Raw genomic sequence first — 15050 nt, 5'->3', positions numbered from 1 at the left:
TTACGAATCCTGAGCCCTAAAAAACTGTAAGAACTGTTTAGGTTTACCTAATGATGATAAATAAATATATAAATAATTAGGTACACATAATAAATAAATAAATAAATGAATGAATGAATAAATAAATAAATAAATAGGTATACCTAATAATGTTAAAAAAACACTGTGACTTTTCATTAATCAGTTGTTCCATAACAAAGATGCATTTTCTGTTACTTGTGAATGCTTAACCTGCTTAGCCAGAGACAATAGCAGCATTACCACAGTGTTTCTCCCTAGAAACATTTTGCTGTCTTCACAACAGAAAACATGGAAGCTTTTCAGCATCATCAGTGATGTTAAAGCAGTCCATGAAATCCTGTTCAAAGCCAGAGACCTGGTGTGCCTTTTGGTCTCAACACCATTAGTAAGAAAGACACATGCAGATGTACTGGAAACCAAGTAACTGCGTGCTCCAGCATGCAAGGCATAGCTGCATTTATCTTGCAGTGCAGCTTTAACGAACTCCAGCAGCTTCTAGCTGTGTAAGACAGCAGAACAGGCAGTGCCAGAAGTTTTATAAAAAATTCAGAGATATTAGCCACTTGCAGTAGAGGTTCCACCTATCCTAAAATATGAAGTAACTGAATGCCAGGTATGGCTACTTTGTGACCAGACATGCACAGAATAATTCAGAGATTCATCTGAAATGCAAGTAAGTACATACAAGTCAGCATAAGAAAACCAGAAAATATATGTTCCACATATTAATGCAAACCTCTCAGAAGCTTCATGATCTGAAAAAAACTGAAAAAAACATGGTTACATTGCTGGTATTGGCTGTTTTAATCTGATCTAGAGTAATTAATGAATAAAAAATGGAGCAACATTTATGAGGGGGAAAATCATTCATTTGGGCCTATTTATTCAACTGTATTAACAGTCACTGGACTTTTTTAGTGCTCTAAGAAATGCATTATACTTGAGTTCTGTGTCATTTTTAATTTGACTGTGCTTAGGGGAGTGTAGGAAACAGAAGACTGAAAAGGAAGTTTGCATAAATGAGCTCATTTGTGCACCTGGACATTCCCTGGAATAATGATCATGACCATGACCAGTAGATTGTACTGATTTTTGTCCATCCTTTCTTTGGTGAAAGTTTTCTGACACTTTGAAAATTCATCATCAGCATATGCAGGCATTATCTATAGCATGTCAGTGCCATACAAGCAATGTTTTTAATTTTAAGGCTTAACTTTGGGATGTGTGTGTTACCATGTGAATTAATTTCTGCAAATTGACCCTGATGAACATAGAAAAAGTTATGAGATCAATAATATTTAGATACTTTATCTACCTACCACAATCTGTACTTTATTTGAGAATACAGTATCTTCCAAGATATTATTTTTAACTGGCGTGAAAACTGTCAAAGAAGATAAACTATCTTTAAATCAGGAAATAGCTTATTTCCTGCTGTCTTATCAAACAACACCATATAGTCTAGCAATGTGTACTTGCTGAATTACTAGTGGGAAGACTTTTATGTATTGGACTAGAAGTTATGACACTTGATTTGGGTAAACATATTTCAAAACATCTTTGCCTCCTAGTAATAAAGCAAAGCATATGGGAATGAAATCTTTAGTATTAGTTTGTGCCAGATGAATGGGAAAATATAGGAGAAAAATAACTGAAAATCAGATGTTACCCTAAAACAATTAAGTGGTGAACTGTGAAACATAAACAGGAGATAGAACTTGGAAGAGATGTCTTGGCTAGCTGAAGTGTCAATGTCATCAGAAGCTGAAACATAAAATTTGAGGCCCAGCTGTGAATTTCAGTGAGGCATCTTACAGGTTAGTCAAACATTTGCAGAAAATGTAATCAATATTTCAGTAATGTTGAACTTCAGATTATATTGGTAGTTAGCTGGGACATAGTAACATGGACTAAAGAGTTAAATGGCTTAATGTGTGACACTGGCAATTGAGCAGAGTACTGCAGGATTCTGGTTCTGGTCTTTAGGCAGCTGGAGCTCATCACTGAATGCATGCATTAGGGCTCAAGGACTGCTAAATCATGATAGCAAAATCAGTCTGCAAACCACTACTCACACCAAAAAAAAAAAAAAAAGCCAACCCCCTCCTCTTCAGAGCCTTATGCCAGTGTTGAAACGATCCCTGGCATGTTTTAGTCCCTTGACTATGCCCAGGAGCTGTCTGATTGCATGGTAGTGGATACACATCAAAACTCATGGCTCGACACTTGAGGCCCTGGCCCTGTTTTAATTTACTGGTATGGGTGTCACAAACCCTGCAGAGCACCTTTTGGGTTTCAGCTCTAGTTCCTGGGTTTTAATTTCACCTGTATTAAAAGGTATCACAATTTTATGAAAGCCTGCATAAAATCAAAATGGCTATTCTGAATCCTGCTTAGAAGAAGAGAAATGGTTTCTCCGAGATTCTGCTTACAGTGCTGGCTAGTGTCTCACAATTCACCTTTTATGTTTGCTGCTGCTGCTCTTATTGAAATAGCTGATGTAGCTCTTTGAAGCAGGTGTGGTCACCAGCCTTAATCTGTCTGTGTGGTCCTAGGACACATCCTTGGTGACTATCAGGACAACAGCTGGGTGAGTGCTGCTCCCCATTTCTTGGCCACAGGGATCTCCAAGAGGTCCCCATGGAGCACACTTGCCCTGCAGACATGAGCTAGCCAGTTTACAGGCACAAAGGCTGGGACTGTGGGGTGCATCTCCCAAAACAGGGGCAGAGTCTCTAGTTTCAGGTACAGAGAGTCCACTCTGATGAGTTTCTAGGTGTTATCTTCAAAGAAATAATATAATAATGGTTCAGCAAACCACCACTGCTAGGTTCTATGTCTCTAAAAGAAAAAAAAAAAAGAAGAAAAAAAAGAAAAGTATTTTAGGTACCATACTGAACATTTTTGTTTATCTGAAAATAAAGAATATAGAAATGATTACTGGAGTTAAGTCTCTAGATGTTGTATTTTACCTGAGTTACAAACTAGGCCTGAGCTATGGCACATTCACAGGAAAGTGCAGGCAAATGTAAATGTCTTAAACAAATGATGTTTAAGCAATCAGATGCCATCTGATGAAAATGTAGAGAAGCTAAATTGTCCCAGAAGTGTTTTTTAACTTGACTCTGGCACAACAGAATATATTCTCTTTTCCGGTTTGGTCACATGTTGATATATAACACATAATGAACAGGTTTTCAAACAGCTGCCTGAATTTGTGATCTAGAATACATGTTTTATAACTCATTTGGAAACAATTAATTGTTTTTATTGACTAAAATTAAAATGGAAAAATTATCTATCACACGAACATGGTTTTCTTCTAGTTAAAATTTTCTGCTCAAAGAATGTTCCCTCACTTAACATAAGAAAAGCTACACCCTGCAAACCTGCATTATTTAGTACTCTCCATCTTTCAATGTATTATTTAATTTTCAACAACGAACCTGAGGACATAATCCAATAGAATAGTCACAAAGCAAACCCCTCCTCACCTGCTTAAAGTTCTATATAGAATATACTTATTATTCATGTTACTTAGTTTCAGAAGAATGAGCTGTAAAGAATAGCTTCAGGTAATGAACTGATTTTATTGCTATAAGCTTAAAACAAAGCAAAATAAAAGCCAAAAGAACAATACTTCAGATTTCATCCAGGAATATATTCTGCATGTATATTCCTCCTGCTGATGGTAAGCAAATTCAAACAGAAGTTTAAGAATATGCCTATACTGAAAAGTATAGACCTGTTTCAAGCCAGTTTGAAGATCAGTATAAAATCTTTAAAATCCCATCTTTTACTAAATATAATACCACAAATTTCTACTTTGGGTAATGGAAAACACTAGCCAAAGTAAATAATGAATGCAACTCTAAAATGTATGTTAAACGGAAGAATCATACGTAATAAATGTGGTTAAAAAGCTCTATTTAGATCAATGAAAACAAGGTATTTTCCACACACAAATTTGGTTTACAGCATAAAATAGTTTGTATAATTGTCCAAAACATATACATACAAGTTTATTTTTCAAAATTGTGGTCCCTTTAGGTGAGTTATTAAGTAAACTGCTAACTAACTTAAAAAGACAAGGAATTCACTTACAAGGTAATTTGAATTTGAATCAGTAAATAACACCCACACTTGAAGTTACATTATCTATTTTCAACCATATAAAGTACATAAAGCAATACATATTTATTTCCCTGTAGGAAAAATAACTCAATTATGTCACAAACTACTATTACCAGTTTAGCAAGTAATATAGGCCTTTGCTGAAAGTAACTTTGCTCATTTTTTTAAGAATGTTATTTGAAAGGCATAAATAATTCAGAGAGCAATATGATTATCACTCAAATTAATATTTTCCATATTACACTCAAATTGGTATTTTTAGGTACATTGATGCAGTTTTCTTCTTCTTTTTCAAAATTTGTGCTTGTAGTAGACTGAGAAGGGACTCTGGGGACTTTTGGAACATTCCTTCCTATTCCTGTGCTTATTTGAATGTGTTTCTCTCACTTCCCTAGCAATCACATACCTTAATTTATTCAGGGAAGAAATCCCTAAGTTTTCAGTTGATGCAAGTTAATCATAAGTAGTGTTCCACCTGCAAATACCTCAGACTTTAAAGGCAGGTAATTTATTGGTGTATTTCTGCTGAGATTGAAACCAGTGGTGTGATGAAATGCTCTAAAATTCCTACCAAGGAATGAAAAATAAAAAGCACATCAGACACTTGTGCACATGCAAAAATCATCTGTGAATAGCAAAATAAACACCATTATTACTCCTCTTTGGTACTGATAGGTTATTATATTTTCTAAATGTAAGTCAAAGGATTGAACAACTGAAGACCGAGATGTCAGTTTTGATGTTGGCTTTACCCTCTGCAGAATAGAAAATAAAGAGAATTCCCTCTGTATGATCATTACATTGTCCTCTAAAGGTTTTTCATAATTGCTAGCAGTTTGTAATAACAGAAATATATACGTGAGCAGAGGAAAGCCTCTGTTTTGAAATCTCATACTTCATTGGATTCAATTGTTTGATCCCATTAGCTGTTAAGGCTTCTGTTTTCCCATTCATGACCATAGGATCCGGATTTCAGGAGTTAAATCACATCTATTTCGTGTACATGTACGTGAATATGTAGACATCTATCTATGTTATCTTTGGGACTCCAGATAACATATAACCCATTCTTGCTACCTTTCTTTGCCTTCCTTTTTCTAATTTACTATATAGTGATTGACCTGATATTTTGCACTGGAAAAGTAGATTAAAACCCACAAGAACAGTGTTATGTTAGTGAATATCATAAAGGCTTATAAGGAAGGCAAGATTTACAGGGAAAAATCTTTTACTTGAAAATACAATATATCCACAATATATCCAGAAAAAGTTCAGGATTTCAGGTGCACAAGCCGTTTTCAAGTTTGAAACAGAAAAATTGAAATCATTGCTGCTACAGTGTTTGCTGTTACTGTTACCTAAAAGATTACTATTTCTCTTGGTAGATGGCAAATTGCACAAAATCTAATGTTTTAATGTATAACTTCTGAGATCATAGTTGTTTTATAAAGCAGAGCTTGTATTTTCTTTGGATTTGTTAATAAGCAAAATCAATTTTCACTGAATAATCAGCACCGCTTCATTCAGCAGACCTTCAGTTACTGTTATGAATTCACAGATTTTTTCTGACAAGGTGAAGAGAGAGCACCGGTCATTTTACATATTGTAGCATAGTAAACAATCTAAGCTAAACTATTTTTAATGTTATTTTTATTGGATAATTATATTATGATAGCAATTACATGCTGAAGTCTGAAGTGGTCATGCTGAGCCAGATACCAGTCAAACAGAACACCTTGCTCAGCTGATCCTAGAAGTGTAGCCATAACTAGATATCCTGAAACAACCTTGGCTCATACTGAGTTTGGGTTTCAGTAATGATATGGGAATAGCTTCCTTCCTGTACCAGCATCTTTGTCGCTTCTAGGAACCTGGGACAAAACCCAGACCCCACAGCAGTTAAAGTATTGGTTAGCTGATTACTTGGTTTCATTCTTTTCTATTTATTGAACTGTATAGGCTGCAAATAAACAGATCATTACCAGTCTTTGAAAAGTCTACAACAGCATAACTTCTCATTAGGGTCATTAATAATTCCTATAATAATTTTAGAAGCTCCATTCCACCATTTTTATCATATAAGAGGTCCATGCACTGCTGTCGTGATGTTTGTCACACAGCTGCCTGGGAAAAGCTGAATGATATCAGCAAGTGCTCCTTTTGTTTAAAATGACAATTCTCTTCAGTCATGGGGTGTTCCCACTCTTACTCATTTCAGAGTACTTAACATAAAAGTATGACATTAGTGGGAATTTATGACAGAATCATGCTGATCCATTTAGCAAGGATTAGCAAAAATGAAGTGGCATTTTTCTGCTGTTAGCCTGAACACTACTGACACTGCATTCCAGATGTGCCGTTCTTTTCTCTACTTAATGGGACACCCTGCTTTTGCAGTACTGCCAAACATTTGTGAAGACCTTACCAGCATACTGGATGTTTACTGAAGAATGAGTACCTGGGCTGTAGGGAAATATCCACATTAATTATGCTAGCTCCATCAAAGCCCAGTCTCTCAGCCCACTGAGATCTTCTCTTCTGGCTAACAACTCCGTCAATATCTTCTCTGATATGCCTCTTCAGATCTTCAAGGTAATATTTTGCTGTAGGCAATGTGAGTTGGGAAAAAAGAATTTGAAAAAGTTAATTAGAACAAAGTATTTCCAGTTTACTTTTGTAAAGTGCAAAATACCAAACAAAGTTGTATTTAAAAAACAAACAAACAAACAAACAAACAAAAAAACCCAAAAAAATTGGGCATATGTATTACTAAAGCAAACCCTAAAGTTGTGAAGGACCATGTCTTAGCAAAAGTCAGGACAGTGTTATGAATAAATTGCTAGCCAGAGAAGACAAATGGAACAATAATTAGTCATGGGCACAGTTTACACCTAAAGTTTTCGCTTCACTTAATTCTGTTTTTATCAGTAGTAGTAAGCAACAATTTGAAAAATCGCAGGTGAAATTAAAATCACCTGGCCCCCATCAAAGCAAGGGTCCATGTAGCATGGTTTTGGAGTAGCTGGTCACTTATGAATGGGGAAGAATACAAAGGGACAGATGTAGAAATACTTTCCCAGAATACTCTCCTAGCCTTCAGCAACGCAGAGGGTTTCTGAAGTTCTGAAGAACAGTCTGTTGTGGATTTCTCTTCCATAAAGTTGACAGGTTGCTTTCTGGGGTCATGTCAGTTTGTAGCATCCAAACCATTCTGAAGCAAGGAGTTCCCCACAGGCATTACTATCCTGCATAGTGAACTGGTATTTCATAGAGGCTTGAAGAAGGGTGAGGTTTTGGAGAGAGGTGTGGAACAGGCAGATGAGAGCTGAAGACTGGCCACAGTCTTTAATGGGAACAGCAGCTTACAGGATCAGTCAGACTGTGACAAGGTGGTAATAAAACAAACGCTTTTACTGACTGACCACAAGGCTTTTTAGATCTCTATGTTCTGCCAGTGGGGTTAAAAAAATACTTCTGTTGCTTCTGTACGTACATGTCAGTGTTACAAACCGAGGAGGAGGTGTAGGAAGAGTACTGCAGTTCAAGTGACTGCCCCTGGTGTTATCTTGGCTATAAAGCCTGCCTCTCTGGAGTTTGTAATTTCAGATTTAGCTGTGGCTGACTCAGCTGTTTCCAACCCTGCAACTCTTTGCTGAACGGTTGAAAGGCTGAAAGAATCTGTGAAGACACTTGTCAGACAGAGGGCGATTTTCCTGTGGTGAATTCAGCCTCCTCCTTCCTTCATCCATGCTGCTTCTGCTGTCATTGAAAGAATGTCTTCTAGGCATCAAGGGCAAAAGGGCAAGTGGAAATACCTCCTAGGGTCAGACCACTTTCTGCTTATACTCTTCATCAGGCTGGAGTGAATATGTGTTTGGGTTTTCTGCAGGTCTGTTGAAAGCATGCAGAATGTTTAAAATGGCTGCACAGTGATTTAATGCTACTAAAATTGACAGTCAGACAGGGCAGAAAGCTAGTAAGATGGGGATCTTTCCTGACAGCTGTAGAAGCCACCAGTGTTCTTTTGTTCAGCTTTACGGCACTATCTGTTATTGTCAGCATCATTGCTGGGATGTGACAATGTTTTTTTTTTCCTAACTGACTTAATTTGTGATATAAAACATTCCTAATAAGCTTGCTGCACATTCCAAGGGGATGGGAGACAGCAAGCTTAACACTATAAGATGCTTTCCACACACTGGAAGGAAAAGCTTTCAGCACAGTTTGAGATGAAGGTGAGTGAATGCAACCAGACTCATTAAATTAAAGCATTTATGGGGGGCCTGGGTAGATTAGATGCCCTTACTCACCTCTGCACCATGCTATCATTCTTCTGCAGATAAATACAGAAAAGGCTGTACTGGAAGCATATATTTTCAGGGTGAGTGTTGTTATCACTATAATTATACTAGACCTTCATACGTTTATTCTTGTATTTTGTATGCTTTATGTTTTGTTTGGAAAACACACTGCTTTTCAAAATATCTCTGTACAATGTATATGCAGTCTTGTACTTCCTGGATCCAAATACACCTATGCTCTTGATATCTCACTGTTCACTTCAAATATATACAGCAGGCATTACTTTTATACGTTTTTCTTGAATAAACCCATATGTTGGCAGGGGAAAATGTTTTTGTTGAAGAGATTTTTTTTTCTTCCTTTATTTCATTTTAACTTCATTATTAAGATGAATTATAATGATGTTTAAAACCCTAGAGGCAAACTGGTTTCATTTGATTTCTTCTGGTAGATGAGAAAAAAAATGTTAGGAGTTGCAATCTTCTGTGAACTGTATCCCATACTCTCGAGCTTATGTTTTGCATGCACTTTTCAAACTAAAATTGATTCCTATCTCTTTAAAAAAAAAATTAAAAAAATCATATATTATGAGAAAACTAATACCTTTGACATTTTTTTAAAATTCATTGATAGGCACTCACAGCTAGGACGATGAGAGGAAGAGTTACCTTCTCAACTATTCATAACACGCTACATTCTTTCACACTTATTTTTATTTCTTTAAGAAGTTTTATCAAGCTAGAATACACAAACATCAGTGTAACAACTTTCAGAGGTAATTACTATTTAAAATTATGTATTTCTGACTTATTCTCTGCTTTATGTAATGAAACCCACCACTTTAGGGCAATCCAGCTACAAGCATTGGTAATGCGCACTAAGGTAAATGCAAAAAAACTTGCTTGCAGATGGAGGGGATAACCAGACATCTTCTATGTTATATCAGTAAGCATTAAAATATTTTAATTATCTCAATATTTTAGTTATCTCAAATAGTATTGCTGTCTATAAGCTCCTATCTGAATCTCTGTATGAATTTATAAACCCTTGGTCTTGTGGCTTTTTATGGTATTGGATATAGAGACTAGCATAATTGTGTGTGTTTTGAGGTAAGGAAGGGTATGAATTGTTCCTTCTTCAGCTGTATTACACTGGGACTTGTGAAGTTTGAATGCTTCCCCACCTCCAGCTCCAGTTAAAATCCCAGGTCTTCCTTTGCTGGTCTAATTATTAGCAAACTGCTTTTGCTAGATCAATGGGTATGCTTTCAACTCTAATAAGAATGGGGAAAAAATATTCAAAGCTGATATATTTTTAGTCCTATAGTCTGATTGTTTTGTTTTGTTTTGTTTTGTTTTGTTTTTTGTTGTTGGTTTTTTTTGTTTTGGTTTTTTGTGTGTGTGTGTGTGTGTATGTGTGTGCCTCTGTGGTACAAAACTGTGGTATCAAGCTTCCTTCACATTCCAATTCAAATTTCAGATTTCAACCCAGCTTTTTTTATAACCTAGTCCTTTTTCTGTAAATCCTAAGGAATGAAATACCAGTTCCAAACACCTTTTTGATTTGTTTATTCCTGTCCCCTGTTCCAAATACAATCATGGAAACCTTCCTCAACCATTTTGGTGTTAGTCATGTTTTCCAAAATCTTTTTGTTCTGTGAATAGTTACTCAGACTGGTATTGAAATATAATTGTCCTACTGCAGAACACAAAGGAGTCTTCTTTCAGGCCTTCTACAAAGTGGTTTTAATTTTAAAGTCTTACTAAGAGTAAAAGAAAAACCATTCCTACAAAGATATTTCCTTATTAGACGTGGGCCAAGCAGTAGTAATTTTTGCAAGTAAAATGAGCATTGAATTTTTTCTGGTGCAAAGTAAGAATAAAAAGGGTCTAAAGGAGTTACAGCCTGAAAACTTCCTGGTCAAAGCTACATTTTAGTCACTAAAGAATGCTGGAGAAGCCAAACTAAATGCTCTTTAAGCATAATGAGTTCACTGGGGAGAGCACAGGGTCTGTTAGGAGGGCACTCTGGCACTTTTACATACCACAGTTCCTCCCCCAGCATCAAAAGTTAACAAAAACATTGTCAAAGCTGGGACGGGGGTGGGGCTAGAGAAAATGAGCAGTCCTCCCCAGTAGAGGCAAAACCTTAAGACTAGTACCTCTGCTTTAAGCAGGTGAGTGCTTTTCATATGCCTTGAGCTCACTTAAAATGGCAGAACTCTGACATTTTTCTAGAGGTTTCAAGATATTAAGATATAGCTATGACTATTCAGTAATCACATTCCGACTTTACTTCAGCTGTAATGTACACTGCTTAACACACCTAGTTGCCTTAACTCATAGTGATCAAAAAAAGCACTTGTAACAACAGCATGTGGCAAAAGTCACAGATACGTTCATAGACGTCAGATTGCATCAGGGGTCCCTAGTCTATGGAAACACAGAACTTGAAGTGGAAGCTTTGGCCCATTTGAGCCACTACTTTGAACAACTCCATGTACTTTAGCAATGCTGGGTCAGTGTCCTGAACTTAAAGATATTTTTGAGGGCTTTTTTGGGGTCTGCTAAAAGGCTGACATTATAGCAGCTTTTCAAAAGTGTTTGCAAAGAAAAGCTGAATAAACAAATACTCAAAAATTTGGGGCTACATGAAAGCTTTCTTACTATGTTTTCATATTGATGCCAACTTTAAACCTGGCTTCATTTTTTCCCTTTACTATAAACCTTGTTTTCAGTATGCCTTCCAAGTAGACATTCAGTGAGAAGAATTACATACTAATGTTTTTGCTGCTTGCTTAAGGTTATATATAAATGATAAAGGAATGCATATGATAAAGGAAATCAGATTTGTACCTGGCCAATATGGGCTCATCTCCCTTTTCTGCTGAAATATATCTTTGGCTAACGAAGACGTGTTTTGCACTCTACCTGAAGAACAGGTTCTTACCTTAATTTAATTATCAAAAGTTCCATTTCTGAAATGAGTTTCTGACTGGGATAAAACTGTAATCAAAACAATGCTGTTGTGATGGGACCGTTGTCATGAACTGGTGTCTTGTTGACTGACTAGGAAAAATAAAGTAGTTAAAATCTTATTTGGAATAATACTCATTTAAAATTACTCCATTCTTAGAGATAAGACCACAACAGACAGATGAATGCTTATTGTGCTGGGATTCAGATACTTCCACTGCTGCCTGCGCTTTCATATGTGAAGAGTAACATCATCCAAAAAACCAAATCATTTTACTCTAAGATCTGCTATTATTCAGAGCAATCTTGACAGGTTTATTTTTAATACATGTAACTGAAGGTATAGAAAATAAGGAGATCTGTATTAATATGTTTGAGAGCAGAGAAAAGAACGGCCACTAACACTGCATTTGAAATGGGGAGACAAGGTCACCTCAGCTTCTAAACTGACCTGTGCGTGCATGCTGTGCTTTGATCCTGTCTTACAATTCCTCTTTCCATGCCCCAGTTCTGTGCAAAAGAAATTAGGATTTGGAGGTTAAAAAGGAACTCTAGTGTGGCTTGGCAAGCTCACCACCCTGGGATGCATGCTCAAAACTCTTCAGTACCATGCCCTGCAGTTTGAACAGAGGAAGTTTATCTGCTTAAATTCTCTTTAGAGTACACAGGTAGAAGATCTAGTGTGGAAGGTACATTTGCCTCTTATATGGCTTCTGTTTGGCCATCAGCATGGTCAGCAAAGGAAAATGACTTTACTTTTCTTCCTCCAGCCTAATTTTGGAAGTCCATAACTAAATACAAAATCCTAGCTGCCTGCGAGAAGGTAAGGATTTTTAGACTTGAGCCAAGAATATAGCCCTCACTGTAAGAACTCTGTTCAAGAGACTTTCCTATGCCTGCTTTACCTCTGTCAAACAACTTTGTAATAGGGGATTCTCTAACAGGAGATGATCCATGGGATGCTCCATACTGAAGAAGTAAATAACTATAACAAAGCTAAATGAATTCAGGCAACGGTCACTGTGTTCAGACAACTTCTAAAATGAATTTACTACATTTGGATCAATTAATACAGCCTAGAAAAAAATTGCTTAGGATTTTTGAGTGAATTGGAGAGAGGCCTGGTCCTGGGACACTTGAGATTTTGTTGTCTACAGAAACAAAAGAGGGGGAGGGTGTTGAAGCCATAGCAAAAACCATTTCTGTGCTACTTGTTTGCACTGACACATTGTGAACAGAGTTAATCAAGAGAGAACAAAGTTATTGTGGAAGATTGTTTTATTTGTCATTTACTGTTTAATTCTTGCCACATTTACCAAGCAGGAGTTTCTCTGTCTTTTTGCCACTGAAATTTTCTCTAGGTCTCTGACTTGGTGTAGGTAAGTGCAAAAGATTTGAAAAAATCTTGATGGTTGAAACTGTGGTTGGGAACTCAGTCTTGTTATTTGCTGGACTGTGAACAGATGAACATTTTGTAAACATCTGTAGCAGTTTAAGCTACTACTGTCTTTACTACCTCTCTGCTATCGGCTCTAGCTCGCATGGCTGTGTCACTGTTTCTTAGTCTATGCCCTGCAATATCAGCAGAGCTAACAGGTTTGACCTGGCTTGATTGATATGACCTGAATCAGACAAAAACTCACATGAACTGCCCTGTTGACAAAGCCTTTTGGGCAGTAACCTTCAGAAGAAAGGAACCATTAAGAAGTAAGTGTTATAACCTAATGTTACTGCAGATGGATCTGGGCGAAAATCCCTGGCCATGGAATTTGTTTTTAAAGAAAACTGAAACTCTTTTAATCTAGTCTTTGATGTGGTTGATGTTGTTTGACAGAATGACCACTGATACAAACACTATTTGACCATCCCTAGTAAGCAGACAAAGTAAGGAAACACCAGCACTTGCTGACTCCACACACCGGCTTTCCCAGTAACTGCTCAGGTGTTTTGCCAGGGTGGTGTTAAAAAGCAGTATGCAGCAGGACACAGCCTGCTTTGTCACAAGTAACTGTCAGTCACCAGGGTTATAGATCTAGCATTTTTCAAAAGCAGAAATTCATTTTTCACACAGTCCATGTCCATGAAGTGGATACCGAAAATCTCCCACAAGAGGTTCAGTAGTTTCCCCATGGGAATTTCCTGTTGTATGATGTATGAAAAGAAGCTGTTTTCTTAGAAGACAGTATGCTAGTTTTATCACACATTCTAACTGCCATAACAGATTTTTTATTACAAATCTTCTAGGGAAGAAAAGGAAAGTTCTGTTACTTTCAAACATAATTCTCTGTATCTTTCAAGACACCATACCCTTTCCAAATGATGTTTGCAAGGGTGTCAGCCAGAATAAAGGAGATTAAGTGCAAATCTGAGTCATTTCTTCACACAGACACAAGAACTCCACTGTAGTCTAATGAAACCTTTAAGTCATATAGAATTACATGATTAATACCTGCAGCAGTGTTAAGAGGTTGCCAAATTATTAATTACTAATATTTTCTTGAAAAGGGTATCCTAAAATCTTTTACACAAGCTTCAATACACTAGCACAGAAGAGAAAGTTTCAGTAGGTGAGCAGTGTCAGAGACACTAGCTTTTATTACATGATAGCCATTGTTAGTAAGTACACATACTTTTTTTATAACAATATATTTTTCTTCTACTGTTCCCTGTAGGATACAGGAATTTAGATTGCAGTGGTCAGCTGAGAGCAATGGAATGAAAAGACAGAGAGAGAATGAGAGAACTATCCCAGATTAGCAACAGCTGTTTAGGGAAGAGGCTTCAAGTCATGCACACATTCAGTGATATACATACAGTGGACCTACTGCTAAGAAAGATTTTAGCTGTGTAAGGGAATGACAGTCAGACACTCAGAAACACTAACCAAAGTGCTTAGCGTCCAGATTACCCAATCCTTCCATTAGTGACACAGGAGTAATACAATTTAGATATATCAGATAGTTTTTGGAAGAAGTGCTGATTGTTTATATTTTCTTTACTTTCAATCCTCAGCAAAATATTGTATTAGATTATTATTCCAGTCATCTTCTCACTACCTTACTAGAACTCAGCTTGAAAAAAGAGCTAAATGTCAAATATTCTCAAAATAAAATAAATAAGGAAAGCAAGGGTAAGGAAGGTGTTGTTAGACCCTCACAACTGCTATTAGAAAGCTCTCCGGAAGCTAACCTGTGTTTATTCCAGTTTACAAGAAGGACAAGAGGGAAGACCCAGGAAACTACACACTTGTTAGTCTAAACTCAGTTCCTAGAAAAATTATGGAGGAAACAATATTAGGTGCTATTGAAAGGCATTTAAGGAATGATGCAATCATTAGGCAAAGGTAACATGGGTTCACAAAGACAAAGCCCTATTTAACTGATTTGATATTCTTCTATGATAAGGTCACCAGCCTAGTGGAGGAAGGAAATTTGGTGGATTACTTTTTGGATTATAGTAAGGCTTTTGATACTGTCCTTCACAGCATCCTTCTGGACAAGTTGTCCAACTGTGAGATGAACAGGTACACCGTGCACTGGGTGAAGAATTGGCTGAAGGGCAGAGCTCAGTGGGGCTACATCTGGCTCTTGGACTCTTGGCTGGCAACCAGTCACCAGC

This window comes from Falco peregrinus, chromosome Z, assembly GCF_023634155.1.
Source record: "Falco peregrinus isolate bFalPer1 chromosome Z, bFalPer1.pri, whole genome shotgun sequence".
Classification (NCBI taxonomy): domain Eukaryota; kingdom Metazoa; phylum Chordata; class Aves; order Falconiformes; family Falconidae; genus Falco; species Falco peregrinus.
Note: the sequence above shows the minus strand (reverse complement) of the source record.